The following is a 26,763-nucleotide window of genomic DNA, read 5'->3' as shown; positions in this document are numbered from 1 at the left end:
ACCACGTGCCGAGCACGTCCGTGCACCGAGGACCCGGGCGCCCTGAGCACCCGCTAAAGCAGGACTGCCCACCCGCGCAGGGCAATGAGGCGGAAGCGAGCTGGGAATCTGCACATCTGGTGCCCTTGTCACACCAGCCCAGCCTGTATCCCAACTAGGCAGGGGCTGCAGCGCCTGGGCCCTGGAGGGGACAGGAAGTTCCCAGCAGCGCCTCCCTGAGGCAGCCCTGCCGCTTCCCAGACCTGAAAACTGAGAGAGCGGGCATGTCCCCAAAGTCACAGGCGGGGCCGGGAGGACGAGGTACGGGTCCAGCCCTGGGTGCGCAGCTGAGCGGGTGGCCCTGGGCACCAGCTCCTCCTGTGCCATCGCTGCCCTTACCCTAGGCAGGGCTGGGCATGACGTCTATTTGGGGAGAGACTGGAGGATTCCCCCCTCTTCCACACCCAAGGCCATCTGAACACTGCATCACAGACAGAGAATCGCCCCCCACCTAGAGGCGGGTCCAGGCCGTTGCCCTGAGGTCAGCAATGGAAGAGGGAGGAGCTGCCCTGACACCCCCGGACCTGCAGGTCTAAGCAGCAGGCCCCCGGAGGCCGGCCGGCCAGGGTGGGCAGGGCGGGCTGGCTTCCCGCGGAGACGCTCCGTGGCCTGTGGACGGCCTCGCAGGCCTTTCCGAGCGTGGGAGGAAGGAGGTGAAGCGAGGTCTGTCTCCCGCTCTTGGTCTGAGAACCCGTCCTGTGGGATCGGGGCTCGCGCCATGAGCTCACTGCGTGCTGACCGCCCCCGGGGCCCGTGTCCCCTGCGGCCATGGGGCTACAGCCTCTGTCCGTCTTGCGGGCCACGCCATCTGCCCCTCCAGCCTGAGAGACTCACTGCAAGGGAGACAGGAAAACACTCCGTGACCCCAGTGAGACCTCAGGCTCTCGGCAGCTTCGTGAGCAGCCGGGCTTTCTGCTCCCTGAGGTCAGCGCCGCGAACCCCAGCTGCTGCCTGGTCACTGCAGCCCTCAGAGCCCCCCCCCCACCTCCTGCTGTCCTTCAGCTCCTGTCCTCTGGCAAAGGACACTAACGCCCCTTCGGCCTCACTGAGAGCTCTCCTCCTTTGGCCTTTGACCTTTCGGGGTCAGTCTCCCCCCCTTGACATCCAGTCTCCCCCACAGCCTGCCTCAGACTCCAGCGTCTCCTCCTTCCCGCGATCTCAGTGCCCAGGGCTCCCTCCAGGCTCCTCGACTCGCTTGGTTAAACCACTGCCCTGATGGAACCACAGGCTCTTCCAACCCCTGTGGCAGTTGCGTAGGGACCCTCGCTGGCGAGAGGCTCACAGGCCCAGACAGGGACCAGAAGGCTGTGGGCCCCTCCGCCCGCCGGCCCATCCACCCTCCGTCCCCCGTGGGCCCTGTCCCCACCTCACGCCCCTTGTCGGCCTCCAGCACCGGGCCTCAGCCCCACACCCGGCTCCCAGGCCCCTTCTCCTCTCGCTCCAGCCCGGCCGCGTCCCCTGTGCAGCCGCCCCACTTGTGCCCGAACCACTCGACGGCTCTGAGTCCCTGAGCTTTGCCTTCCATCAGTGAGCACTCCGGGCTCCCAGCTCCCTCCACGTGTCCCGCCTGGGCCTTCGCAGCCCAGGTCGTGCCACCCCCCCCAAACCCCGCTGGACCCCGTCCTCACCAGCCCCTCCACCCTCCCGCCTGCTGGCGCCAGCACCCACCACGCCAAATCCAGCACGGGCTTCATCCTGGCCTTCCTGGAGCTGCAGGCCGCGCGGCCGACTTCACAGCATCGCCACAGTTTAACGTGTGTCTTCCCTCCCAGCTGGGAGGCTCTCACGGGGCCACCCTCTCCTGTGCTCAGCTGGGCACAGAGCCCGGGCCCCGGGGTCTCGTGTGTGCTGATCACACGAGGGAGCCCGGGTGTGAGCCGATGCCTTTGGGAGGCGAGGCGAGATGCAGGGGGAGGGGCAGGCCGGCAGGAGCAAGGCTGTCGCCACTCGCTGACCCTGCATCGACACACCCGTCTTTGGCCCTGGCACGTCCCTGTGGGTGGCACTAGCGGCATGCCCACAGGAGTCCTCGAGGAAAGAGAACGGTTTGGTGACTGAGAGTGGCCCTGGCCCCTGTGACGTCCCCCCAGGGGTGGGCATCGCCGGAGACCCTGAGCCTCCCGGGCCCACGTGCCAGCCACAGCGCCAGTGTTGGTCCTGTGCTCGGAACTGACCCGCCACCCTCCCTTCCGCCTCGGGGGCCCCAGGGCAGATCCCATCACGCCCGGCTCACCCAGTCCCGCTCGGGTAACAGCAGGGGCAGGCGCGAGGGGCCAAGGCTAAGGGGCATGGACCCCGGGCCAGGGAGAGACCGGGCGGTCACTGCACAGACGAGGATGGGAGCTGGGAACACGGACACACCTCCACCTGTTACTCAAGGGGCATTATCCGTGGCCGCGTCGATGCTTTTTAAAACCACTCAGTAGAGAAACTGCCGTATTTCCCCGTTATGGAGTTCCAAAGAGCACTTGTTCAAATATTCCTGAGATTTGTGGTTTTGGGTTGCCTTTTCATTTAAAAAACGTCGCTCATTAAGATTCAGATTGCTTGAGAAAAGGCATGGCTCTGCATGTTTAAGATCTTGTCTTCGTTTCATGTACCCATCTTTAAAAGCAAGCGGAGGCCTGGCGCTGGGCCGGCTCAGGCCGCGTGCCCTCCCACTGAGGCACTGGTGAGTTTAGAGAAAAGCCAGTGTTCTGGAGGAAAAGGGGCCTCGGCCCAGACTCTCCTGAGAGGCTGCAGGGGGCCGGTGCGGGGCTGCCCCTGGACTGGGAGTGGAGCGTCCCCCAAAGGATCCGGACCCGCTTTTAACACCCTCAGCCTGAGTCTCTTTACCTTTCAAAAGGGTGAAAATCAGTTTCCTGCTTATGAAAGCCCCATATCGATGAAAATGAATCAGGCTTAGATTTTAGACACAGGCACATGCAGAACCACGTGTTTCTTGTCAATGTCACCGTACACGCAGAACGACAATTCAAAAAATCACGGGTCAGTGTAAGCACATGACCACGGCAAGCATCCAGCAGGAGCAGTGCTCTGGCAGAACTAGAGACAGGTGGTCAAACGCCGACTTCACGGCTAATTCTCAGGGGCCAGGGGCATCCCGCCTCCTGTCTGTTTGTGGTTCGTCCATCCCTTCAGCTCTGACCCGGGCCGTGGCTCACGTTTTCCTGTCGACACCTCTTCTCTCGGCTGGTCCTATGGGGTCTTTCGGGAACGCGTGCTTCCTCAGCTCAAAACTTCAAAGACGGAGGTGGAGCCACGGGAATGTCTTCATTGTGCGATTGTCCCCAAAGTTCGTGGAAAATGAAAGGGATTCAGAGACGCCTGCTCTCCCTGTTTAGAGCTGCGGTGGTTAGAGAGCCAGAGGGGGTCATGGGACTTCTGTCTTCAGCCACAAACCGTTTTCTAGAGGAAACTAAACCCTGCGTATCCCTTGGGCTTTTTTTCTGTGTCCTCAGCGTTGGAACGTGAAAACTGTTACCATGTGGAGGCCGCATGTTAGGACCGGCTTTGCGCTGCCCTGGTCGGCGGGCCTCGGCCAACGTGGCGCCTCGCCACCTTCAAAGGTGGTCCAGGACCTCAGTCTGAGGCCGTCTCAAGGGTGAGGGCTCCTCCTGCACAGAGGACCTGGGTCCTGGGAGTGGGTGGCACCTATGGACCGTGGTCAGCGGGCATCTACAGAGGATGTGTGGGGACATTTTATGGGCCGAGGACCCTGAAGGCTGGTCGGCCGTGATTCTGGGCGTGTCTGGGGGTGTTTCTGGATGAGAAGGGCATGTGGCATCTGTGCAGTCGGGAAGCAGGTCCATCTACCTATCAATCATCAATCATCTGTCATCAATCATCGGTCATCAATCATCTATCATCTGTCACCTGTCTATCATCTGTCACCTGTCTATCATCTATCACCTGTCACCTGTCTATCATCTGTCTATCATCTGTCTATCATCTGTCTATCATCTGTCACCTGTCTATCATCTATCATCTGTCTATCATCTGTCTATCATCTATCATCTGTCTATCATCTGTCTATCATCTGTCTATCATCTGTCTATCATCTGTCACCTGTCTATCATCTGTCTATCATCTGTCTATCATCTGTCTATCATCTGTCACCTGTCTATCATCTGTCATCTGTCTATCATCTGTCATCTGTCATCTATCATCTGTCACCTGTCTATCATCTGTCTATCATCTGTCACCTGTCTATCATCTGTCTATCATCTGTCACCTGTCTATCATCTGTCTATCATCTGTCACCTGTCTATCATCTGTCACCTGTCTATCATCTGTCTATCACCTGTCACCTGTCTATCATCTGTCTATCATCTGTCTATCATCTGTCTATCATCTGTCACCTGTCTATCATCTGTCTATCATCTGTCTATCATCTGTCTATCATCTGTCATCTGTCTATCATCTGTCTATCATCTATCATCTGTCTATCATCTGTCTATCATCTGTCTATCATCTGTCACCTGTCTATCATCTGTCTATCATCTGTCACCTGTCTATCATCTGTCATCTGTCTATCATCTGTCACCTGTCATCTATCATCTGTCACCTGTCTATCATCTGTCTATCACCTGTCACCTGTCTATCATCTGTCACCTATCATCTGTCTATCATCTGTCACCTGTCTATCATCTGTCACCTATCATCTGTCTATCATCTGTCACCTGTCTATCATCTGTCACCTGTCTATCATCTGTCTATCACCTGTCACCTGTCTATCATCTGTCACCTGTCTATCATCTGTCTATCATCTGTCACCTGTCTATCATCTGTCTATCATCTGTCACCTGTCTATCATCTGTCATCTGAAATAACCTCAGGAATGCACAGGAGGCTTCAGCTACTAGCAGGGCAGTCAGGAAGCCTTTAGGGAGGGGGTGGGACAGGACAGGCCCCAAGTCACATGCACACCTGGAGCCTGCAAAGCATCCCGTGCGCCTGAAGGAGGCCCATTTACCTGACATCTCGGTGGGTCTCCGGCTGTCATGACTCCGCACCGACCCACGGTCCCATCAACCACCCCTGCAGCTCTGTGCGAAGTGGAGGAATGGAAGCCATGGGGCCATTTTAGAGGTTAGCTCCTGCAGAACACGTTTATAAAATAAAGCTGACATCCACCTTCTCACTTGGGGGCTTCTACAGGCCCCCCCCCAGAGCGGCTGCTGGTGAGCCACGTGAGCAGGGAAATGTCTCTGGAGGAGACAGAGCTTGAACTGTTGAGATGCAGAGGTCGAGACACTGGCCCAAGGGCAGGAGAGAATCTGGAGGCCCCACTGGACCACCTAGGACTTAATTTTCCCAGAAACTGTGACCAGCAGAAAAGGCACCCCCCCCCAAACAGACAGCCCCCAAACACCAATCAGCAGGTGATTTAGCCCTCCTCAGGGCCAGGCCAGCTGAGCAGCTGTGAGGATGCAGTGCTGCGGGCCAAGGGGGAAATCCCAGCAGATCCGGCGGGTTAGGCAGCCCCCCGGCTCGGTGCAGCCCCCCAGCAGGGGGAGAACGCTCCCCACTTCCAGTGGGCTCGGGGTCCCAGCTCCACTGGGGCTTCCAGCCGGCCCGCCGAGCCCTCCACCACGGGAGCAGGGCCTCCAGAGCCCCGAGTCGGCCCCCAGACCATGGGGTCTCAATTTCAGGTGGGGGCCGCCCTGACGGCTCTGGCCCTCCGCCGTCAGGTGTCTCCCTTTCTCCGCGAGCGCAGAGGTGCGAATTCAAGTTCACTGCTTTCCAGCTGCAGGCTGGCGTCTCCTGAGCTGCTCCAGAGCCCATCAAAGGCTCTTGCTTCCCGAGTGGCTTTGACTCCGTCCCCAGCGGGACGGCACAGACACGCGGCCCCCACCGAGCCCGGAAGGGGGCCCGGGGCGGAGGGGCCTTAACACCTCTTACCTCACTCTGGCTCCGCCACAAAAACGTGGAGCAAACTAGAAATCAGGAGGTGGTAAAATAATACCACGTTATCACAGTCAAACAGGAAGCGGAAAGTTTAAGCAAAAACCAAGTCCCGAGCAAAGTCCCAACGGGGATGAGAGCCTGCGGGCAGGACCGTCACGGTTTCTGATGCGAGGGCATGGCGGGCAGCGCGGGGGGGCATCGGGGCGGGGGTGGGAGGGGGAGCAGTGGGGAGGTGGGGGTGGAGCATTGGGGGGCAGGGTGGAAGCATCATGGGGAAGGGGGGCAGTGCGGAGGCCTCGTGCCCCCCGCCCCAGGTTGGCGAAGCGGCGGGTGAAGGGCAGCGTCTTCAACTCCCGAGTCTGCTCCGCCCCCCCCCCCCACCCTGCTGTGCTGAGAGGAAGGAGCAAAGCGAGTTGGGGACCACTCCCCCGCATCCCACCAGAGTTGCGGGCCAGCTCCAGGTCCGGGGTCTCTGTCTGTGGGAAACAAGCACAAGCCACCTGGAGCCACGTCGCCAAGGGCATGGACACAGGATGCGAAGCCAAGTGCCCTTTCCCGGCTGCACGTCCAGGGCCCAGGACCACAGCCGCCTCCCTCCTTCCCCGGTCGGACGGCCGGGAACACCGTCCTGCAGGAAGGAGCTGAGCTGAGCCAACGTGTCCCTTGCTCTCCTGGAAGGTCACACGATTGCCTGGTTAACTGTCCTCATTTTAAAACAAATCCGACTTCTCTCGGCGCCCCCACTTTCTTTCTCAGACTTTGAAAAACCTTAAAAAAATTCCTTTTAATACTCTGCTTTAAACTAGTCCTCAAATAAGCAGAAGTTTCCTGCTGCCTAATTCCCCCAACTGGCTTTCCCGTCACCAGCTTTCCCCTAAACCGCTTTTCTCTATCCGCTTTCCCAAGACGAGTTTCCCCTAAGTAGCTTTCCCCTGACTAGTTTCCCCTGACTGGTCTCCGCTGACTAACCAGCTTTCCCCCGACTAGTTTCCCCTGACTGGTCTCCGCTGACTAACCAGCTTTCCCCTGACTAGTTTCCCCTGACTGGTCTCCGCTGACTAACCAGCTTTCCCCTGACTAGTTTCCCCTGACTGGTCTCCACTGACTAACCAGCTTTCCCCTGACTAGTTTCCCCTGACTGGTTTCCCCTGACTAACCAGCTTTCCCCTGACTAGTTTCCCCTGACTGGTTTCCCCTGACTAACCAGCTTTCCCCTGACTGGTTTCCCCTGACTGGTTTCCCCTGACTGGTTTCCCCTGACTAACCAGCTTTCCCCTGACTAGTTTCCCCTGACTGGTTTCCCCTGACTAGTTTCCCCTGACTGGTTTCCCCTGACTGACCAGCTTTCCCCTGACTAGTTTCCCCTGACTGGTTTCCCCTGACTAACCAGCTTTCCCCTGACTAGTTTCCCCTGACTGGTTTCCCCTGACTGGTCTCCCCTGACTAACCAGCTTTCCCCTGACTAGTTTCCCCTGACTGGTTTCCCCTGACTGGTTTCCCCTGACTAGTTTCCCCTGACTAGTTTCCCCTGACTGGTTTCCCCTGACTAGTTTCCCCTGACTAGTTTCCCCTGACTGGTTTCCCCTGACTGACCAGCTTTCCCCTGACTAGTTTCCCCTGACTGGTTTCCCCTGACTAACCAGCTTTCCCCTGACTAGTTTCCCCTGACTGGTTTCCCCTGACTAGTTTCCCCTGACTGGTTTCCCCTGACTGACCAGCTTTCCCCTGACTAGTTTCCCCTGACTGGTTTCCCCTGACTAGTTTCCCCTGACTAGTTTCCCCTGACTGGTTTCCCCTGACTAGTTTCCCCTGACTGGTTTCCCCTGACTGGTTTCCCCTGACTAGTTTCCCCTGACTGGTTTCCCCTGACTGACCAGCTTTCCCCTGACTAGTTTCCCCTGACTGGTTTCCCCTGACTAGTTTCCCCTGACTGGTCTCCGCTGACTAACCAGCTTTCCCCTGACTAGTTTCCCCTGACTGGTTTCCCCTGACTAGTTTCCCCTGACTAGTTTCCCCTGACTGGTTTCCCCTGACTAGTTTCCCCTGACTAGTTTCCCCTGACTGGTTTCCCCTGACTGACCAGCTTTCCCCTGACTAGTTTCCCCTGACTGGTCTCCGCTGACTAACCAGCTTTCCCCTGACTAGTTTCCCCTGACTGGTCTCCGCTGACTAACCAGCTTTCCCCTGACTAGTTTCCCCTGACTGGTTTCCCCTGACTAACCAGCTTTCCCCTGACTAGTTTCCCCTGACTGGTTTCCCCTGACTGGTTTCCCCTGACTGACCAGCTTTCCCCTGACTAGTTTCCCCTGACTGGTTTCCCCTGACTGGTTTCCCCTGACTAGTTTCCCCTGACTGGTTTCCCCTGACTGACCAGCTTTCCCCTGACTAGTTTCCCCTGACTGGTTTCCCCTGACTAGTTTCCCCTGACTAGTTTCCCCTGACTGGTTTCCCCTGACTGACCAGCTTTCCCCTGACTAGTTTCCCCTGACTGGTCTCCCCTGACTAACCAGCTTTCCCCTGACTAGTTGTTTCCCCGACTGACTGCGAGTGACCACATACACGGAGGCGCAAGGATCAGGAACCGCATGTGTGTCTTGGTGCCACGCGGCCACCTGTGGACAGCGGGAAGGGACACCTTGAAGAGGTCCGAGGCCACCCGGGCGCCCGGCTGCCAGCACTGGAGGACAAGGGCCTAGAAAGGACGGCTGTGTGTGGCTTCTGAGGGGTAACCGGGTTCAGGATGAGACTGTCCAAGCCGAGCGGGGGCGCAGGCCGCCCGGGGTCCTGGGTCAGGCTGCCGCAGCGGGCGACACACTGAGGCCCCTCCTGGGGGGTCTCCAGACGCTGCTGGACCACGGCTCACGCCTGGGGGAGGGGGTGCGAGGCTGCAGGGACCAGCGACCTGCGCCGAGGGAAGGGCGGGTTGGCGCGGGTCCCCCCCAGGCGCGGAGCAGCTCGCGGTGGTGGGACCGGGAGTGAGGCCGGGGAAGGCGGGGTTAGGGCTCTGCGAGGTGGAGGCTGACTTTTCCTTGAAGGTCGGCTTTGTGTGGGTCACGGGTGGGGGAACCCGGGAGGGCTTATTGCCAAGCGTCCCTGGAAGAGGAGACCCTGGTTCTGTGACCCAGCCTCCGACCGCGAGGTCGGACGCGGTCCGCTGGGCCCTCTGGAAAGCCCCGCCGGCAGCGCAGGGCGAGGGGGACGTGGCGGCCTTGCCACCGGCGCAGCCACACCAAAGGCGAGCGGGGTCGGCTTTATGTTGCGAAAGGAGTTAAGGATAGACGGTCCCCAGCAGTTGGCTCTGTGGCCAATTATACTTCCAGACGCAGGTCTGCACGTCCTACTTCAGCAGTCCAAGTTATCTTATAACCTCCTGAAAACACATCACATGCCGTGTGGTCTCAAGACCTCGCTGTACCTTTCCCAATATTTAAAACCCCTTTCCCACCTCGGATTTAAAAAGAAGGATCATTCATTTCAGAGCAACGGCTGCGCCGTTTTCCTGCCTGCTGGAGAGGCAGACGTGCGCGCAGGCGGGTCGAACTGGAGTGGGCTCGCCTGCCACGGGCACCGCCACGCGGGAGCTGCAGCCTCAGGCCCGCGGGGCGCCCGCCTCGGCCGGCGCCCTCCCAAGGCGACAGGGGCGGGCACCAGGGAGACTCGGCCCCACACCCGCGGCCCGCTCCCTTCAGCCGCCAGCCAGGCAGCAAGAGGGCTTTTTTGGTGGAGTTACGTCCTCCGTCCTAGAAAGGACCTTCCGGGACCGCGTCCTCCTTTGGTTTGAATATTATTTCAGGGCAGCCGATGCTGCGCAGGGGGAAATGGCTTCCGCCCTCCGCCCCAGAGCGCGCCTGAGAGCGCACGGCGCATCGGGGTCCTGTGTCCCCGCCGTGGCCCATCGCCCGTCTCCTCCGGCAAGTGGAGGTGCCCCCAGGGCCTGGAACCCTCCCGCACGTCCTTCCGTCGCCCTGGCGGGTCCTGGCCGCCCCTCCTCCACCTCAGCCCTCAGGGACGCCCGACACCTGCAGGACCTGGGGCCCCTCCCAGCCCCCCCATCACAGGCACCTCCGGCGAAAGCCCCGGCCCCCCTCGGCTCTGGATGAGAACCACTGTCCATCCTCCATCAGAAGGCGGGTTTCCAGGGGTTTCCCCGCAGCCGCCGACGGGCGGAGGGGATCACAGGCGCGTGAGCTTTGTAAGCCACGCTCACAAGTGTGCGGTGTCCTTCGGCTCTGCGGACGTGAGCCACGGCCGTAGAGTGGACAGAGGGCAGGCCCACGCGGGCGGCTCCACACCGAGTGCCCTCACTTAATCCTCCCCCGACCCAGGGAGCCGACACGCTTTAAGGACACTTCACTTTTAAAAAGCTGTGTTGAAGTACACCTGACTTGCGAGGTTGTGATCATTTGCTCGGTGCCACAAGGTGACCCAGTGGTACATGTGTCCGCACATCCAGCCTCTTTCAGACTCTCGTCCCACATAAACCGTCACAGAGCCCTGGGGAGGGTTCCTGGGCGGCGCCGCAGGTCCCCGCTGCCCGTCGCCCTGCAGACCTCAGTGTGCCTGTGCAGCCCCATCCCCGGCTCCCCCCACCCCCCACGCCCACCCTGAGCCCGTGTGGGGACCAGGGCGCCCAGCACGTGAGCCTGAGCCCGATGCCACCACATTTCCTCACAGGCGGGACGCTCCCTGAGGCCACACAGGCTCAGCCCCCCTCACGCCAGGCGCAGAGCAGGGGGCAGGGCGGGGTCTCTTGGTTTCCGACTCTAACTCTCCTGCTCTCCGTTTTGGGGGTTTTGTTTGCTTGCTCACTTGTCTCCTTGTTTTCTGAAAACGTTGGGGTTTGTTAGTGACAGACAATAGAAAGAGCTCGTTTGGTCTCCTTTCATGGGAGTGACTATACCTGTGCCCTTGGAGGTGGCACAGCAAAGCCCTCAGGAGCGCCAGCCCTGAGTCGGGAGAACTGAGGCCAAATCCAGGCTCCACCCTTTCATCCGGTCACCTGCACTGTGACTCGGCCTCGTCCGTGACACGGGGAAGGCGGTTCTGGGCAGCGGGCACAGCAGTCGCGCAGAGCCCGTGCCAGGAGGCTCCATGCTGCTGTCTCAGACTCTGAGCGCCCTGGGCCATCGTGCTCTGACCTGTCTCGCGCTGCTGCTTGTTTCAGATGCGCCACGAGGCACCGTTACGAGCGGTACGTAGCGATGTGGACGTGACGAGTCTCTCTTCTCCGTCGGGTAAGAACCACCACATGAAGTACCCAAGCTCCTGTCACCCCCACTTGCCCCTAACCCAGGGGCACCCCCCCCCGGTCTGGGTTCCTCCCCCACCCACCCAGCCCCCGACTCCCCAGGCCACGCCGTCCCCTCCGTCAACGCGGCTCTGCTGCCGGGGAGTGTCCGTGGGGCGGTGGCCGCCCAGGCTCCCCCTGCACGTCACCCGCACAGAGGTTCCAGCTGGAAAAGACAGAGCACCCGCGGGAAACGAGGGGGCGCCAAGTACCAGAAGATCTTCCCGAAAGAAGGACGTGAGCCCACAGGGCGGGGGTGCTTGCGCATCCAGAGAGCAGAACGATATCTTTTGCTCGGTACGAGGACACGTTCTGGCGAGGCTGTGAATTTCAAGGCAAAAGGAAGTCGCTTTCAGGGGTCTACGCGGATGCTCAGACGAGGCAGCAACCACGCTGGCCTCCGGGTTTTATGTAGCGACTCTTACACGAGAGGAGAAACACGGGTGGGGTTTTGAGGAAAAACATACATGAATCTGCAATCCTGCACCCGGCGCGTCTCCCCTCCAGCACAAAGGCGGCAGGAAGCAGGCGGGTTCCCTTTCCCAGCCCCGCCCTCAGCAGAATGACAGCGCCCAGCGGCTAAGCTGGGTCCTCGAGCCACCGGGCCTGCGCGGCCTCCTCCTGCCCGCACCCCTGCCGGGCCCCAGCCCTGTTCCCGGGCCCCAGCCCTGTCCCCTCCTCGGGGCCACCGCCCCTTCCCTCGTCCGGCGCTCCTACAACGGACCGCTGTCGACGGGGGAGCTGGGCGGACAGTGAGAATGTGGACAGGCCGCTGAATCATGCAGCAGAGGGAGAGAAATGAAAGACGAAATCCACCCACTGTTCAGTTACACAAACGGAGGCGCCAACCGTATGAACCAAGAACGGAAAAGCCTAGCAGGTCGCCTCCTCCTGAGTGACTACGCCGCAGTAGCCTTTATTTTTAATAGCGTCTTCCACTTCTCGTTAGCTTTGCGTCGTTAAATGACGTTCCGCAGGCCAGATCCTTCCTGGCACGGTCTCCATGGAGAGAAAAAGCAAACACTCAGACCAGTACCTCACGTCTGCCTGATAAAACGCTCAGATCTACAATCTCAGCGCAAAGAGCTGGAGCCCCCGTCGGCGGGGGGGAAGTCAGGCCTCTTACGGGAAGAGCCACGGCGAGCTCGGCCTGGCCTCACGGCTGGCTCCCCGCCCACAGGCCTCCGCTCCGGCCCGAGGCTGAAGCCCTGCTCCCTGGTTTAAAGGCCCCTTCCCCTCCTCGCCAGGGAGGAAGACGCACATAAGCAGGACGACGCAATAGGAGCAGCCTCACCAGGGAAGAGCATGTGAGTGTTCAGAGACACTGGCTCCGTGAAGTTTAATTAATGCTGAAACGAAGACTCAGACACTTGAGAATCTTTAAAAACAATATTTTCGCCAAAAGATTTATCTCACAGAGGAGAAGGTCGGGCCCAGCCAAGAGCAGCAGATGCTCACCCGCCCTAGAAAGAATGCGTTGTGTGCAGATATGGTCTCAGCGTGTTCTCGAGCTCCCAGCCACCCTGCAGCGCCTCAGGCCCTCGGCTCCGTGTGGGAGCTCAGGGCGCCGTGCAGCTCCGGGGGCGCGGGGGCAGCCCCATGGGAGAAGCAGTGCTCGGCCCGACGGACAAGGCTGCACCTGGTCACACACTGGCCACGTTCTGGACACGTCTGAGCTGCTCCGTCTCCAGATGGGGCGTCTCCGTAACTGGCCATGACCTTTCTTGGCAACTCCTAGGTGGCTCTTGCGAAGGAGCCCCAGGCGCCCTCCCCCGGGAGGGGGGTGTTACCAGCAAAGAGCAGGATGGCCACATGGGACCCGGGACACGTGCCGGCAGCTGGAAACCAAATCGCTGGCACCAGCGCCGAAAACCTGGTCCTGCCCCCGACAGCAATGCCACGCTCCTTCCCCCACCGTCTCCCAGACCCCTCGTGACGGGGCACAGGTGCAGCCCCGCGAGGCCCCAGGGTCTCTGCGAGAGGCTGAGATGGAGTGAGCAGCCCGCACCTGGTCAGGACTCACGGATTATGGTTGATTTTTGACTCCTAAAAGGAATCATCCAGATGAGCCTTGCCCGAAGCGGCGGCAGGTGCGTGTCCTGACGCAGAGCCCCTTCTGGCACAGACGGAAACACGGGCACAGGTTCCGGCCTCTCAGGGAAAGATGCCAGCGGCATGTGCTTGTTCGGGAAGAAGCCCGGTTGCTTTGTCACCTGGGCGGTGGCAGAAGTGGGGCTGCACGGCTGTGATGTCAGGGGCGGGGGGGCACCTGCGGGGGCCGCCCCGGGATGTGCGCTCAGAGGGCGTGGCGGTCCCTGGTTTTGTCACCGTGACACACGCCACGTCACACGTGCATACGGCTGACCTCGCGCCACTCGTGCCGAGGCTGTGGAGCTGCCCCACCCCACCCCCAACCCTGTAGCCTCCCGGCAGCCGGGGTTTGGGGGCTGAACTGCCAACATTGTCACCACCAAGGACGGGGGTCCGAGTGAGCCAGGCTGTCAACAGCCAAACAAAACCCGGGCTAATACTTCAGGCCCCTGAGTGCTCAGGGCCCCTGCTCAGCAGCCGGACAGACAGCAGCCGCCTTTCTGTCGGGGCCAAAACCACGTTAAATCTATGGGTTGCTGCTGTCTGACGGAGTGACTCGGTTTTCCTCCGTGGAAACAGTGTGATGGTATTTTGACTTTTATCTGAAAAAGAACGGTCGTGATTGGAAGGGATTTTTAACATGTTCGCAAAACAGGAAAGGTTGCCGCCCGTATTTGCAGCAAATCACGGGACAGGGGAGCAGCTGGGCCTGCGGCTCGGAGAGCTGCCCCTGGGGACCGTCCTCTGCCCTCAGCACAGTGACCTGACCTCCACCTTGGTGGCCCCGACACCTCTGAGCTGCCCTCGGCGCCCCGGTCCTGCCTCTCAGCCCCCCTCCCGCCCTGGGGCCACCAGCACCGTGCCCTCTCCTCCTCCCCCTCCGTCGCCCACGTCAAGCTGCATCCCTCCCCGTGTCTCTGGACGTTGAGCCCCGCTTCCCGTGACCGCAGGGGTCCGTCTCGCCTGGCTCGTGACGCGGAAGCTGCCCCTCAGATGTCCCTTGGGTTTCGGTCCCTGGCTTTGATTCCGGATGTGGGTCCGTAAGCCAAGGCCCCTCGGTGCTGTGGCCACTTTGCAGTAATAGCGAACATCAGCCCAGAGCCATGGGGGTGCCCTGCCAGGCGGAGGGACAAGGAAGGGCACTCGAGAGCTGCAACCCCTCACGTCCAGGACTGGCTCCCAGCGTCCCGGGAGCTGGTGTGATTCAGACGCCCTTCAACCCACACGGGAAGTGTCTCCAGCGCCGTCCTCTGGCGTCTGTGCTGGGCCCGTTGGGCGCCGCGGCCCTGCCTCCCTCCCCTGCCCTGAGCTCCAACCACACTGCCCCGGCCCCAGCCTCCATCACTTCGGGGGGTAGGGGCGCAGCAGGAGCACCGGCCACAGAGACGCCCGGCCTCAGGGCCGTGGGTCGTAGGGTGCGCTCTGCACGCCCAGCACCCGGGCAGGGCCCGGAGCCGGCCGTCTGCTCCCCACGTCCTTGCGAATGTCCCGTGACGCCCATGGACACCCCTGGTTCGGCTCCAGATGCTGCGCAGACACAGACGCTGCCGGTTCCCCTTCGCAGAAGCAGCGGGTTTTCCAAACCGGAGGCTCGCGACAGCCCCCTGGGCGGCAGGTCTGGCGCCGTCTTCCCGGCAGCGCCGGCTCACTCCTGTCGCTGGGTCGTGTCCTGCGGGCGCGTCCGCGGTGACCGCGTCAGCTCTGGTGACCGGCGGTCAGAGGTCTCTGACGTCACTGTCGCAGAAAACGGCCGCTCTTTGCTGACTCGCGACAGCGTTTCCAGCAGAGACGCATTTGCCATCAAGGGCTGCCCGTCGTTCTGCAGACAGAATGCGACTGCCCGCGTGACAGCCCCCGTGTCTGCAACCGTCACGTCCGTGTGCCGTGGGCCCAAGCGGCCTGTGCGCGTCGGTCCCCGCGATGCCCTTTGTGACGTGGTCCGGGCCAGACCCTCCCGCAGCTGCGAGGTCTGCCTGTGCAACGGGGGCAAAATTAGCTTCTGAGATAATTGTCGCGCTCAGCCATGAGCCCAGTGTCCTGAGGGAACGTAAAATAGGACGACCTCGAGAGCAGGCAGCAGGAGCCAACCTCGTAGGGAGCAAGGCCTGTGCTGGGAGGGGGGCTGTGGGGGACACTGACCCACCCACGTCCCCAGGAGGAAGGCCCAGCCCGCGCCAGGCCTCCCGCCATCCTCACAGGACCCAGGGGTGGGAGCTGCCCAGCAGAGGGAAGCTCGGGGACCCGGCTCCAGGCGGAGGGGCCTGGGCCCGCCGGGATGAGGGGCACGGGGTCAGGGGGACGGATGGGAGCTGGGGTGGGGGCAGAGCCCAGCTGGGGGGCGGCAGGGGCACCGAAGGTCACGGGTGGGTCTGGTCGGAACTGAACAGCAGGAGGTCAGCAAAGGACTTTAAGCGCGCAAGCAGCGCCCTCGGAGTTCTGAGTGCAGAGCTGTGTCCTGCTCCGTTCTGTGGAGACGGAGGGAGATGCAAGGCCAGGGCAGGGCTGTGGGCTGGGCGGGGGCTTGACCTTGGTCCCACCGGCCAGCTCGGGGGACAGGGGAGGTTTGCAGGAGCCAGGCCAGCACCACCTGCGATGCCAGGTACCTGGGAAGATCTCCTGAGAGTTTTCCTCATTAAAATGATGCTGCGTGGGTGTGGCAAGGGCCCGTTTCACGGTGAACCCTGACTTATAAACGGGAGGGTTGGATCTTTACGAGTAAGTCGTGCGCGCCCACTCAGTGATTTGGTGTCAAAACTAAGGGCAAAGGCGGAGAGAAGGCCACCCGCCTCCGGGTCCCATCACGTGCAGGCACTTCTCACAGCGGGCACAACACGCGCCATTCAGCGGCACTGCAGGAGGGTCAGTGGTGCCCAGAGCTCTGTGTCGCGCTGAACAGTCGCCACCCCAGGCACGGGCCCTAAACCTCCAGGGACAGGGCTTCTGCTGTCGATGCTCAGAAGCAGGTACCAACCTCTGCTTACGCTGCAGCCCGGTCCACAGAGAGGGCCCAACGCTGTCCTCGGGGTTGCGGCCAAGGGCACGTCATGACAAAAGCCCACCTGCCGGGTCTGACGTGGGGAGCAGAGCTGGCCCGTCCCAGGGCTACTTGGCCTGGGCCGCGTGCAGAGCGCACCCGGGTGCCAGCCGCGAGGCCGCAGCCGGGGTGAGGGAGCCTCTCCAACTTCTCGACCCCGCGTACCTTTTCGCTCTGGTTTTCGCAGGCTCTGCTTGGCGGGGGACATGCGACAGGGCGCGTGTGGGTGGGCGGGCTGCTGGCATCCCGGGAGCAAGGGTTCGGGTCTGGGCGTTTGTGCAGTCAGAGGCGCCTGGCCTTCCGCGACAGGAGCCGCTCTCACCGCCTCTCCACGCCCGCATGTCCTGGGCACCGCCTCACGTAGACGTCTGCCCGCGGATGCCAAGCACACGGACGGGGACGATTTGTCGCCGCTTTTGTCCAACACGTGTCTGCGTGTTATTGCTGACACGGCCCCGACGTTCACTCGGTAACCAGACTGCACCCAGCGTCAGGTGGAGAAACTCTTGACCGTTCACCCAGCCCACGCGTCCAGGGCAGGAGCCCGGCCCGGGAGGCACCGCAGGCCCGCAGGCCCCCTCCAGCCCACGCAGCTCCTCGGGAAGCCTCCTGAGCACAAGTGCAGAAGGACAGGCCTGTGCCCCCCAGCCCTGACCTTCAGCCAAGGGTCACGGGGCCGGCAGACCCAGAGCCCGGGTCACCCTGCCGTCGTGGGAGGGGGACTTCGGCGCCCCTCCCCCCAGGGCTCCTCCATCCACGGGGCTTCCCGACCAAAGGAGAGCTCTCTGTACATGCAAAGCGGGCGTTTTAACACCACAGTTTCCACCATGTGCCTAAGAAGCTGAGCCAAACACCGAGAGAAGCCCGGTCTTCCCCCTTCTGCGCAGAAAACACCCACACACAGCGGGCAGCCCCTCAGGGCTTCTGAGAAGCGTGATGTCTGCTGCGGGGATTTGAAGCGGCTCACTGCTTTCTGTTCACAGCAGGTGGGCTCCCAGGAGACCGAGGGCGCCCCTGGGATCCCCTCCCTGGACTCTTGCTGCCAAACAGGCCCCGGAACCCAAAGGCACATGTGTCTTTAAAAACAAATCCGGGACTCCCGGTGTGGCTCAGCGATAACAAGCCCAACTGGTGTCCATGAGGAGGTGGGTTTGATCCCTCACCTCGCTCAGTGGGTCAGGGATCCGGCGTTGCCTTGAGCTACGGAGTAGGTCAAAGATGCAGCTCGGATCTGGCGTGGCTGCGGCTGTGGCACAGGCTATAGCTCCAGCTCTGATTGGACCCCCAGCCTGGGAACTTCCGTTTGCCACGGGTGCAGCCCTAAAAAGAACCCTTTCTTCCAGGGACTCGAGCAGTCCGCTGTGACCCCTGTACCTCCACACGCTGTGACCCTGCACCTCCACACGCGTGTGAGAAGCGGCCTCTGCTCCTAACGAATTCCCGCCGCGTGAGGGCGGGAGGATCGCAGAAGCTTTCAGTGCAGGTTTCATTGCGTTTGTTGAAGAAACAGCCTTGAAAACACGACACACGGTGCCCAGTACTGCTGTCCTCTTTCAGGACAGCCCTCTGTTCCAGCTGGTCAGTACAGCAGCAAGTGATGGGGACGGACAGAGTACACACGTGATTCCCCACCAAGCGTATCTGCAATTATTAGTGTTTCGTGTCATTGCCATAAGAAAATAAGACACAGAAGTGAAAAATACAGAAATACACGTATCACTGTGACACAAACACGGCCTTGGTAAAATCTACCGACTCTCTCTTATATTCCTTTATCTCTGTCTGGCATTTCGTATAATTTACCCGCCACTGCGGAGGACAAAGTCTCCTGCTGACTTCACACAAGCAAGTTCACACGTCCAGGATCCAGCAGCCGGGGGGTGGGGTGGGGGGGGCTCCGCTTTGGGGTCGCCACAGGTTCTTGCTCAAGGTTAGAAAAACACACAGGAACCTAAGAAGTTGTTAGTTTCCCTGGGTCTCACTTTCCACAGCTAGACTACCTGAGCCCCCCCCCCACATAGTAGCTAGCGATTCTGCACCCCTCAGAACTGCAAGATTAATTTCGCATCTCCCATGCGGTCTGCGTGTTAAAATGCGAAGTCACCTGGGTCTGTTCTGGGATGGTCACCTGTCTGCAAGGAGCGCCGTGACCTCCCCCCTCCCCGAGGCCGGGTGGGCTCCCGTTCGGCGCCGGTGAGCCTGCGCGTTGACGTCGGTAAAACCGCTCCCCGTGCAGAGGGAGTATTCCCAGTGAATACGCTGTGCGGGCCCCGCCCTTTCTCCCAAAGCTGATATTGGGGAAAAACCCAAGATGTAATGGCCTCAAACGGCTCATAAAACTTCAACGTGTGGTCTTAAATCTGTACTTACCTGAAAGAAAGCACAGCGTCTTTGGAATTAAAGTAGACAAAACTGTTTTGTTTCCTAAGGTTTAGTTCATTTTCAAAAAAAGAGTGAGGAGTATAGTTTAACACAACATCATGAAGAGAATATGAAGGGATCCAGACTAAGTGATGTTTGTGGAAAAAATGCACAGGGTGCTTAAGGTGTGGATGTTAAAACATGAATAAACAGGGACTCAAAGGTTCGGGGGTTTGTTGCACATCCGCTGTATCTCGTGCCTTGTGCTGAGGTTTGTCCACTTTTTAGCAAAGGCTTTTGTCTGATGTTTCTCTTCGGGCAGGAGGAGCCTCGGGCTTGGGGCGCTGGTGCCGTGGGGACGTGATGTGTGTGAAAGGAAGGAAACTGTCCTGACGCCTGTCACCCTGCAGCTCGCACGCCAAGCCCTGATGCAGGGGGTCCCGGCGGGGTCTCCAGCTCTCTGAGGGTCCCTGGCCGTGGCGCACCGAGGGCCTTGGGGCACCCCAAAACCAGGCTGAGTGCCAGGTGTCCAGACAACGGAAGGCATTCGGGACGGGCTAAGGCCTCCAGCAGCAGCTGGAAGGGAACGAGGAACCCATCTGTCCCCTCTGGAGAAACCCCACTGTCACCTTGACAGGACGCTGGGCTGCCTTCCCCTGGCCTGGGTACCCAACTAGACCCAAGTGCAGAATCGCCTCCAGGGAGCGGAACTGGGGTGTCAGGCCCTGCATCTGGGAAGGATGGACCCGAGGGTGCCCAGGTGGGCAGCTCTGGCCCAGGCCGGGTGCAGCGTGGCCAGGGGCTCGAGTCAGTTGGTGTGAGTGCCTGGGGAGCTGTGAAGGGCACCCACCTCGAGGGAGAGGTCGGCTGCTCCTTTCACTTTCTCTGCACTAGCATCTGAATCATTACCTCAGAGGGTCAAGCTTGTGTTTGGCACCCAGCAGGTGGGAGAACGTGCCGTGTGCCCAGCCTCCCACGAGACATCTCACACCCCTCCTTGTGGGTGTCGGCCGCGCGTCCCAGAGCCCCTCTTCTCTCCCCGGTCCTGAGAGGTAAGACCTGGGAGGGCCAGCCCCTCCCACCATCACCACCACGTCCCAGGTACCCAAGGAGCGTCTGAGGCATGAGGATTCCAGACGACACGGCTGAGTGGGGAGCGAATGAATCAGCGCCTTTCGGCTTCTGATTCGAGGTCCGAAGCTTTTCCGAGACCCCGAGGGAAGGCTCCTCCTCTGCAGCCCTCCCTCCCTCCCTCCCTCCCTCCCTCCCTGATGCTGCAACGTGTGGCCCGCGGCGAGGCCGCCTCGCGGGCCGGGCATCTGCAGCCAGCAGCCCGGAGCGCGGACGAGTCCTGCCCGGTGTGCACCAGCCCCGACCACGGCCGGGGACGTCCGCCCGGCCCCGCTGACCGGCCGGACTCACAAAGCCCGTGACCACAGCGCTGTGGGAGCTGCTGCAGCCAGAGGCCAGCGGCCCAGGAATCCGGCTTCTTCTACTCAAATCAGCATAATTACCCTTTTCTGGGAAGCTTGGAATCACGGTGTCTGACGAAATTCATGTTGTTTATTGAAGGTAAATGCTGAAACTTACCCTTTCATAATCAAGTCAAAGCCAGATATAGTCTCACTAACCACGAAGAAAGCCACAAATTATTTGCTGATTTTTTTTTTTTCGTAGAAATATTTTTTTAAGTCATGTCTTGGCAAGCAATGGAACAGCTATTTCTGGGTTTTGAGCTTTTCTTGAACAAGAATTCTGGACCCAGAATGTTGAGGACTCCTTCCATTTAAAAACCAAGATAATTTACAAAACGCTATGAGAAGATGAACACTGCATAATTTAGCCTGATTAAAACATTCAAATTCACAACTGATCAAAGTGCAAGGGAAACCCAAACCCAAACTAACCTTCAATAACTAAAGTGGACCTTGAAAAGACAATACAGACAACAAAACTTATGACCTTCAAATGCTGGCTGCAGAAGAGGCAGGCGGGGCCCCTGGAACCGCAGGGTGGCCACGGCCAGAGCGGGGAGCATGCGGCTCTGAGGACACCGTCGGCAGGGCTGCTCCCGTCTGTCGGGCGCCCCAGGGGTGTCTGCAACCCGGCAGGGGTTTCCCCGTTCGGAGCAGATCCTGCTCAGCTTCACCAGGGTCACCGAGCCAGGAAAAGATACACCTAGAACTTGTGCCTGAAACCCCTGCTTCTTCTTACAAACCAGTGACTGCCTTTTAAAAACATTAACATTTGTTCACGCTCAGAAGCTACTTTTAAGCAAAAGATGCTAAAATAATGTCCCGACAGTCCCAGGATCAAAGTTAGGGACCTTCTCATCTCTGCTTTGCAGTTTCCCAGAGCCTCTCACGGCCGCCTCCGGGGCTTTTCACCGCAGAAAAGGGGACATTCCCATTCGGAATTCAGGGGGAGAGTCAGGCATCTACAGCTCTAGTTCGGCTTTCTCTATACCCGAGTCAGGTTTCAAATGTTATTTTTCTCCACCTGGACTGTATTTTGGTAACAATTTCTCGTTCATCCTCTTCCTGCCGAACTGGGGGGCGGGGGCGGACAGACAGGCCCCGTCCACCCGGCGGCCCCTGGAGGCCACCGTCTGACTTCCGGGACCCCACCCCCAGGCCCTCCCTCCACCCGGTCAAGCTAAGGTTAGGGTCCCTCCCAGCCCCAACCTCTTAATGCGAAGACTCCATCAGGAAGAACTTTGGGCTGGAAGACGCCGCGACGGGGTGGCCACACCCACTGTCTCAAAGCGTCTGGAAGCTCCCGAGCCACCTTCCACGGCCTCGACACGGTCGCGCTGCGGGGGCCCCAGGCTGTCGCATCCTCACGCTCAGAAGGCCCGGAATCTCCCAGACGCGGCCCGCTCCTGAGCCGGGCGGCAGGGTCTCTGCTCTCGGCTTTCCTGCCCCCACAGCCCCGGCCCGTCTTCACCTGCATCCGGGGCAGCAGCTCTGGGCGCACCACCTGCTGCCTCCTCAGCCCCCGCCCCCGCCCGGGGTCGCCCCAACGAGCTCCAAGCCCATCTCCTGACCTGAGGGCTGCCCGCCAACCTCAGGGCTCGACACTGCGGAGAAGCTCCCGGTCCGCCGGCCCCCTGCCCGCGCGGGGCCGCCTGGCGGCTCTCGGGGAAGGAGCCCCCGCCGGGGGGACGGGCGGCAGGGCCAGGGCTGCGGGAAGCCCGCGAGCTGATGCAAACTGCTCCCAGGGTCCCTGCGTTTTGCAGAGGGTCTTGAACTCTTTTAAAAAATCCCTAGGATCCTGTGCCGCAGAGGCAGCCAGGCCCCACCTGAGGTCTCCGCTGAGTTCGGGGAAAGCAGGAGGAAAGCTTCGGACCTTTGCGTGGCCCCGTGGACACTGGCGGCCTCCAGCTTTGCAGGTGACATCAACCCTGCCCCTTTCATCAGGCCGGCAACCTGCCGCAACCAGTGAGGCGGGATCTCTTCCAGGAACCGGGGGGTCCTTTTCCAAAGCGGATGCCGTGTGAGCCAGGAAATTCCAACGCAGAATAGGACACATGCTTTTTTGAGCGCAAGATGCTGAGCCTCAGGGAAGACACTGAAGCTGGGCCCCAAGGGCCGCTCCTCTGGGTGAAAGTGGCGGAAGCACACTTGGAGACCAGAGGACACGGTCCGTCGCTGGTCACGTGGCTGAGGTCCTGTGACCCCTCTGAGCTCTTTGCTGGTGAACAGCAGCCTTTGGAGGAGCCTTTGGAGGAGAACCACTCAGAAATCAGGCTTGAAAGCAGCGATGAGCCTCGGCGCCCAGGCGGAGCGTCCTGCGTGGCACCGCCTCCTCTTGCAGGTGTGTCCCCACGGGGCCTCGGGCAGGTGCCCCTTCTCCCTGAGCTACCATCCACCCCTCGGAGCAGCTGCAGCCGCGTGGCCGCTGCCCCTCGGAGCCGCCTCCAGCGCCAACTGTGTCTCACGCACCCTCCTCACCGGCCGCTTCTTTCTGCTCGGCCTTGGCCACGGGTGGTGCGGCCCCAGCCGTGGGAGCAGTGGAGGCACAGGGGGTGGGGGATAAAGGCCTGCCGCGTGCTTCCAGGGGGACCTCCTATTCCTCAGATGGGCCTGAGGACCATGGCGCTTGAATTGCCCACCGCAGTGACCCCTCTGGCACTTCCTGCTCCCAGTCCAGCTCCAAGACAGTGACCTGAGCCCAGGCCCATGGCCGTGCTCCCCTGGGGGCCTGCAAGCTGAGACAAGCCCAGTTACAAAGCCTTCTGGGTTGTCCGAGGGTGGACACAAAGAAGCTAATCTCCCCAAGGCAACAGAGATAAAAGAATAAAACACGAGACCTACTCAAACTGACAAGCTTTTGCACAGCAAAGGAAACCATTAAAAAAAAAAAAAAACCTACAGAATTGGAGAAAGTAGTTTCAAATGAGGCGACTGACAAGTGCTTAATCTCTAAAATATACAAATAACGTCTACAACTCCACAGCAAAAAAACCAACAACTCAATTGAAAAATGGGCAAAAGACCTGAATAGACATCTCTCCAAAAAAGATGTACAAATGGCCAACAAGCACATGAAAAAATGCTCAACATCACTAATTATTAGAGAAAATGCAAATCAAAACTACTATGAGTTACCACCTACCTGTCAGAATGGCCACCGTTAGCAAGTTAAAAAATAACAAATGCTGGAGGGGGTGTGGAGAAAAGGGGCCCCTCCTGCACTGTGGGTGGGAATGTAAATTGGTACAAGCACTATGGAGACCAGTATGGCAGTTCCTCAGAAAACTATGCTTAGAACTACCATATGACCCAGCAACCCCATTCTTGGGCATATATCCAGATGAAACTTTCCTTGAAAAAGGCACATGCACCTGTGTGTTCATTGCAGCACTATTCACAGTAGCCAAGATATGGGAACAATCTAAATGTCCATCGACAGACGAATGGATTCAAAAGATGTGGTACGTACACACACAATGGAATACTACTCAGCCATGACAAAGAACAAACTAATGCCGTTTGCAGCCACATGGATGGAACTAGAGACTCTCATACTAAATGAAGTCAGTCAGAAAGAGAAAGACAAATACCATATGATCTCACTTACATCTGGAGTCTAACATACGGCACAAAGGAACCTTTCCACAGAGAAGAAACTCATGGACGTGGAGAACAGACTTGTGGTTGCCAAGGAGGAGGGACTGGGAGTCTGGGGTCCATAGATGCAAACTCTTGCCTTTGGAGTGGACAAGCAAGGAGAGCCTGCTGTATGGCTCAGGGAACTAGACCCAGTCACTCGTGATGGAACATGATGGACGATAATGGGAGAAAAAGAATGTATACGTATGGATGACTGAGTCACTTTGCTACACAGTAGAAAATTGACAGAATGCTGTAAACCAGCTATGATGGAAAAAAATTAAAATTTTAAAAAAAAGAAGCTTATCTCACCAATATGAAATCGTAACCTTCAGACCCGGCGAGCATCGCGCCAGACTGTCCTTCCCCAGTGGGGACGGACAGAACTGCCTGGCTGTCCACAGGCTTCCCGGGACGGCTTTGTCCCGCACGGGCGGCCAGGGTGCCCTCTCTGCCCCCTTTGTCTGGCCCTGGGGCCAACCACGCTTTCTCCCGATGCACCTCTGCCTTCAGCAAGTCACCCCGCAGTGAAGACGCCTAAGCTTGGAAAGCGCATCCCTTGGCAAGGCTGCCCCAGGACATTGGTATGAAGATCTGGGTGTTTCCTGCACTCGTCAGCCCCTCCTTAAGAGGTTCAGGCTTGGGGAGCTCCAGCCCCGGCCCCACCGTGAGGACCACCTCACCCGTCCCAGGCCGGTCCCTCTGGACTGAATTTCCCAAAGGTCCCACCTTTTATTTGGGCTCCAAGCCTCTCCTCACAGCGCGTGAACATTTTCTCTCATGTCCCCAGGGTCTGACAAGAAGCAGGCAGACCTGGAAAGTGCCTGAGCCCCGCAGAGCCTTCTCCAGGCTCCCTTGGCTGGCTTGATTCCTGCCCAAGTTTTAACGCAGCCTCCGTGACAAGAAGGCTGTCTGAACCAAGGCTGTTCACCCCGCCAAGGACCAGCCCTGCATACCCACGTGACCCGGTGTGACCAAGTGTGTCGGGACCCCGGCGGGTCTCTGAGCCTCTGCCTTCCCACACGCTGAGCTTGTCTTCAATTCTGCAAACATCTCCTTGGAAAGTACTTGGTTGACTGTGTGCTTCGTGTCAGATGTGCAGCCAAGTGACTCAGGATCTGTTCCTTTTCAGGGTCTTGCCCTCTGTAACCTGGAACATCGCGTGGAGTTCTCGTGCTGCGCAGCAGGGCCTTGCTGACTGTGTCACAGCTTCGAGGGTGTAGCCGGTAACCCCAAACTCCTCACTGATCCCTCCCCTCAGGGTCTGCTCTGGTGAGCCTAAGTGTGTTTCCCGTGTCTGTGGGTTTGTGTCTGTTTTGTACATAAGTTCACCTGTATCATTTTAAAAATTAGATTCCACGTTCAAGTGACGTCATGTGCTATTCGTCTTTCTCTGTCTGTCTGACTTCACTATACGGTCACAGCTCCAGGTCCGTCCACGTTGCTGCAGCTGCACAGTGTCCTTCTTTCTGATGGCCGAGGACCGCTCTGTCGGCTGTGTGTGCCACCCCTTCTTTATCCGCTCAGCTACCCCACAGGCGTTGTCATTGTCTCCACGTCCCGGCCTCTGTGAATGGTGCTGCAGTGAACCTTGGGGAGCATATTATCTATTCAAATTATGGTTTGCTTCAGATGGGTGCCCAGAAGCACAATGTTTTCAATTCTTGCTCTCTTTTCTCTTTTTTACAACTGCACCTGCAACATACAGACGGTCCCAGGCTAGGGGTCAAATCCAAGCTGTAGCCGCCGGCCTACACCGCAGCCGCAGCAATGCAGGGTCCGAGCCAGGTCTGCGACCCACACCACAGCTCACAGCAATGCCGGCTCCTTAACCTGCTGAGAGAAGCCAGGAATGGAACCTGCATCCTCATGGATGCTAGTCAGATTCGTTTCTGCTGAACCAGGATGGGAATGCCTAGAAGCATTTTAAATTTGAGTCAACGACCTTCATCATAAAATGAAGAACCATCAGCAGTCGAGTCACAGATGCCAGATCCCCTCTGTCCTGACTGGGGACAGAAATAACGTGCCTTCCCCTCGTGTGAGTGAAGTGCCTTCTGCCCAGGAGCCTTCGGTCCCCTTGTGGGTCTGACATCTTTCTTCCAACTCGCGACTCACGGCCAAGGCCCGTTTGCCCTGCCCTCGGGGCATCGTGGTCCGGGCACGGCACGTGGGTGGCGCTGGAAGCAGCTGCTTGGCTGAGACCGTTTTCCTCTCAGACCTCACGGTTGGATGGCACCAAGGTTTCACCCGTGTTTGACAGGGCAGGACGGCTTTGCCCAGTGGGGGGGTGGGGCCCTGGGGACCCAACACCCCCCCTTCTTTCTCCATTTATTTAAGTTTTGGTGCATTTTTTTTGCATTTTTTATTATACACGTCTTTCACCTTTTGCTTGAGTTTAGTTCTAGGTGTTTTATTGCTTCAAATGCTATTGCAAATTAAATTGCTTTTTAGTTTTTGTTATTTCATGCCCACACCCGCAGCGTATGGAAATTCCTGGGCCAGGGGTTGCATCTGAACCCAGCTGCAACCTACATCACAGCTGCGATAATGCCAGCTCCTTTTAACCCATGGAGCCAGGTCAGGGATCAAACCCACGCCTCTGCAGCCACCAGAGCAGCTGCAGATTCCTAACCCACTGAACCACAGTGGGAACTCCACGAATTTTCTTTTAACTTTCTTTTCCTATTACTTCTTGCTAGTGTCTGTAAACGCGGTTGATTGAGCGTGTTCATCTCGTGCTCTTCCGTGGGGGCAACACCCCCCCTTCCCCACTTCACCGAGATGTAATTTTACGTTTAGCACCATTTAAGGTACACACCCATATTTTCTTAAATCCCCCAAATATGGCATGAGAACAAAAGAGCTTGAGAATTAAAAAAAGAAATGATGTATGAGTGAGATCTTGGGGCATTTTAGCCATGGGT

Source organism: Phacochoerus africanus, chromosome 2 (genome assembly GCF_016906955.1).
Source record: "Phacochoerus africanus isolate WHEZ1 chromosome 2, ROS_Pafr_v1, whole genome shotgun sequence".
Classification (NCBI taxonomy): Eukaryota; Metazoa; Chordata; class Mammalia; order Artiodactyla; family Suidae; genus Phacochoerus; species Phacochoerus africanus.
This window is presented reverse-complemented; position numbering follows the sequence as displayed.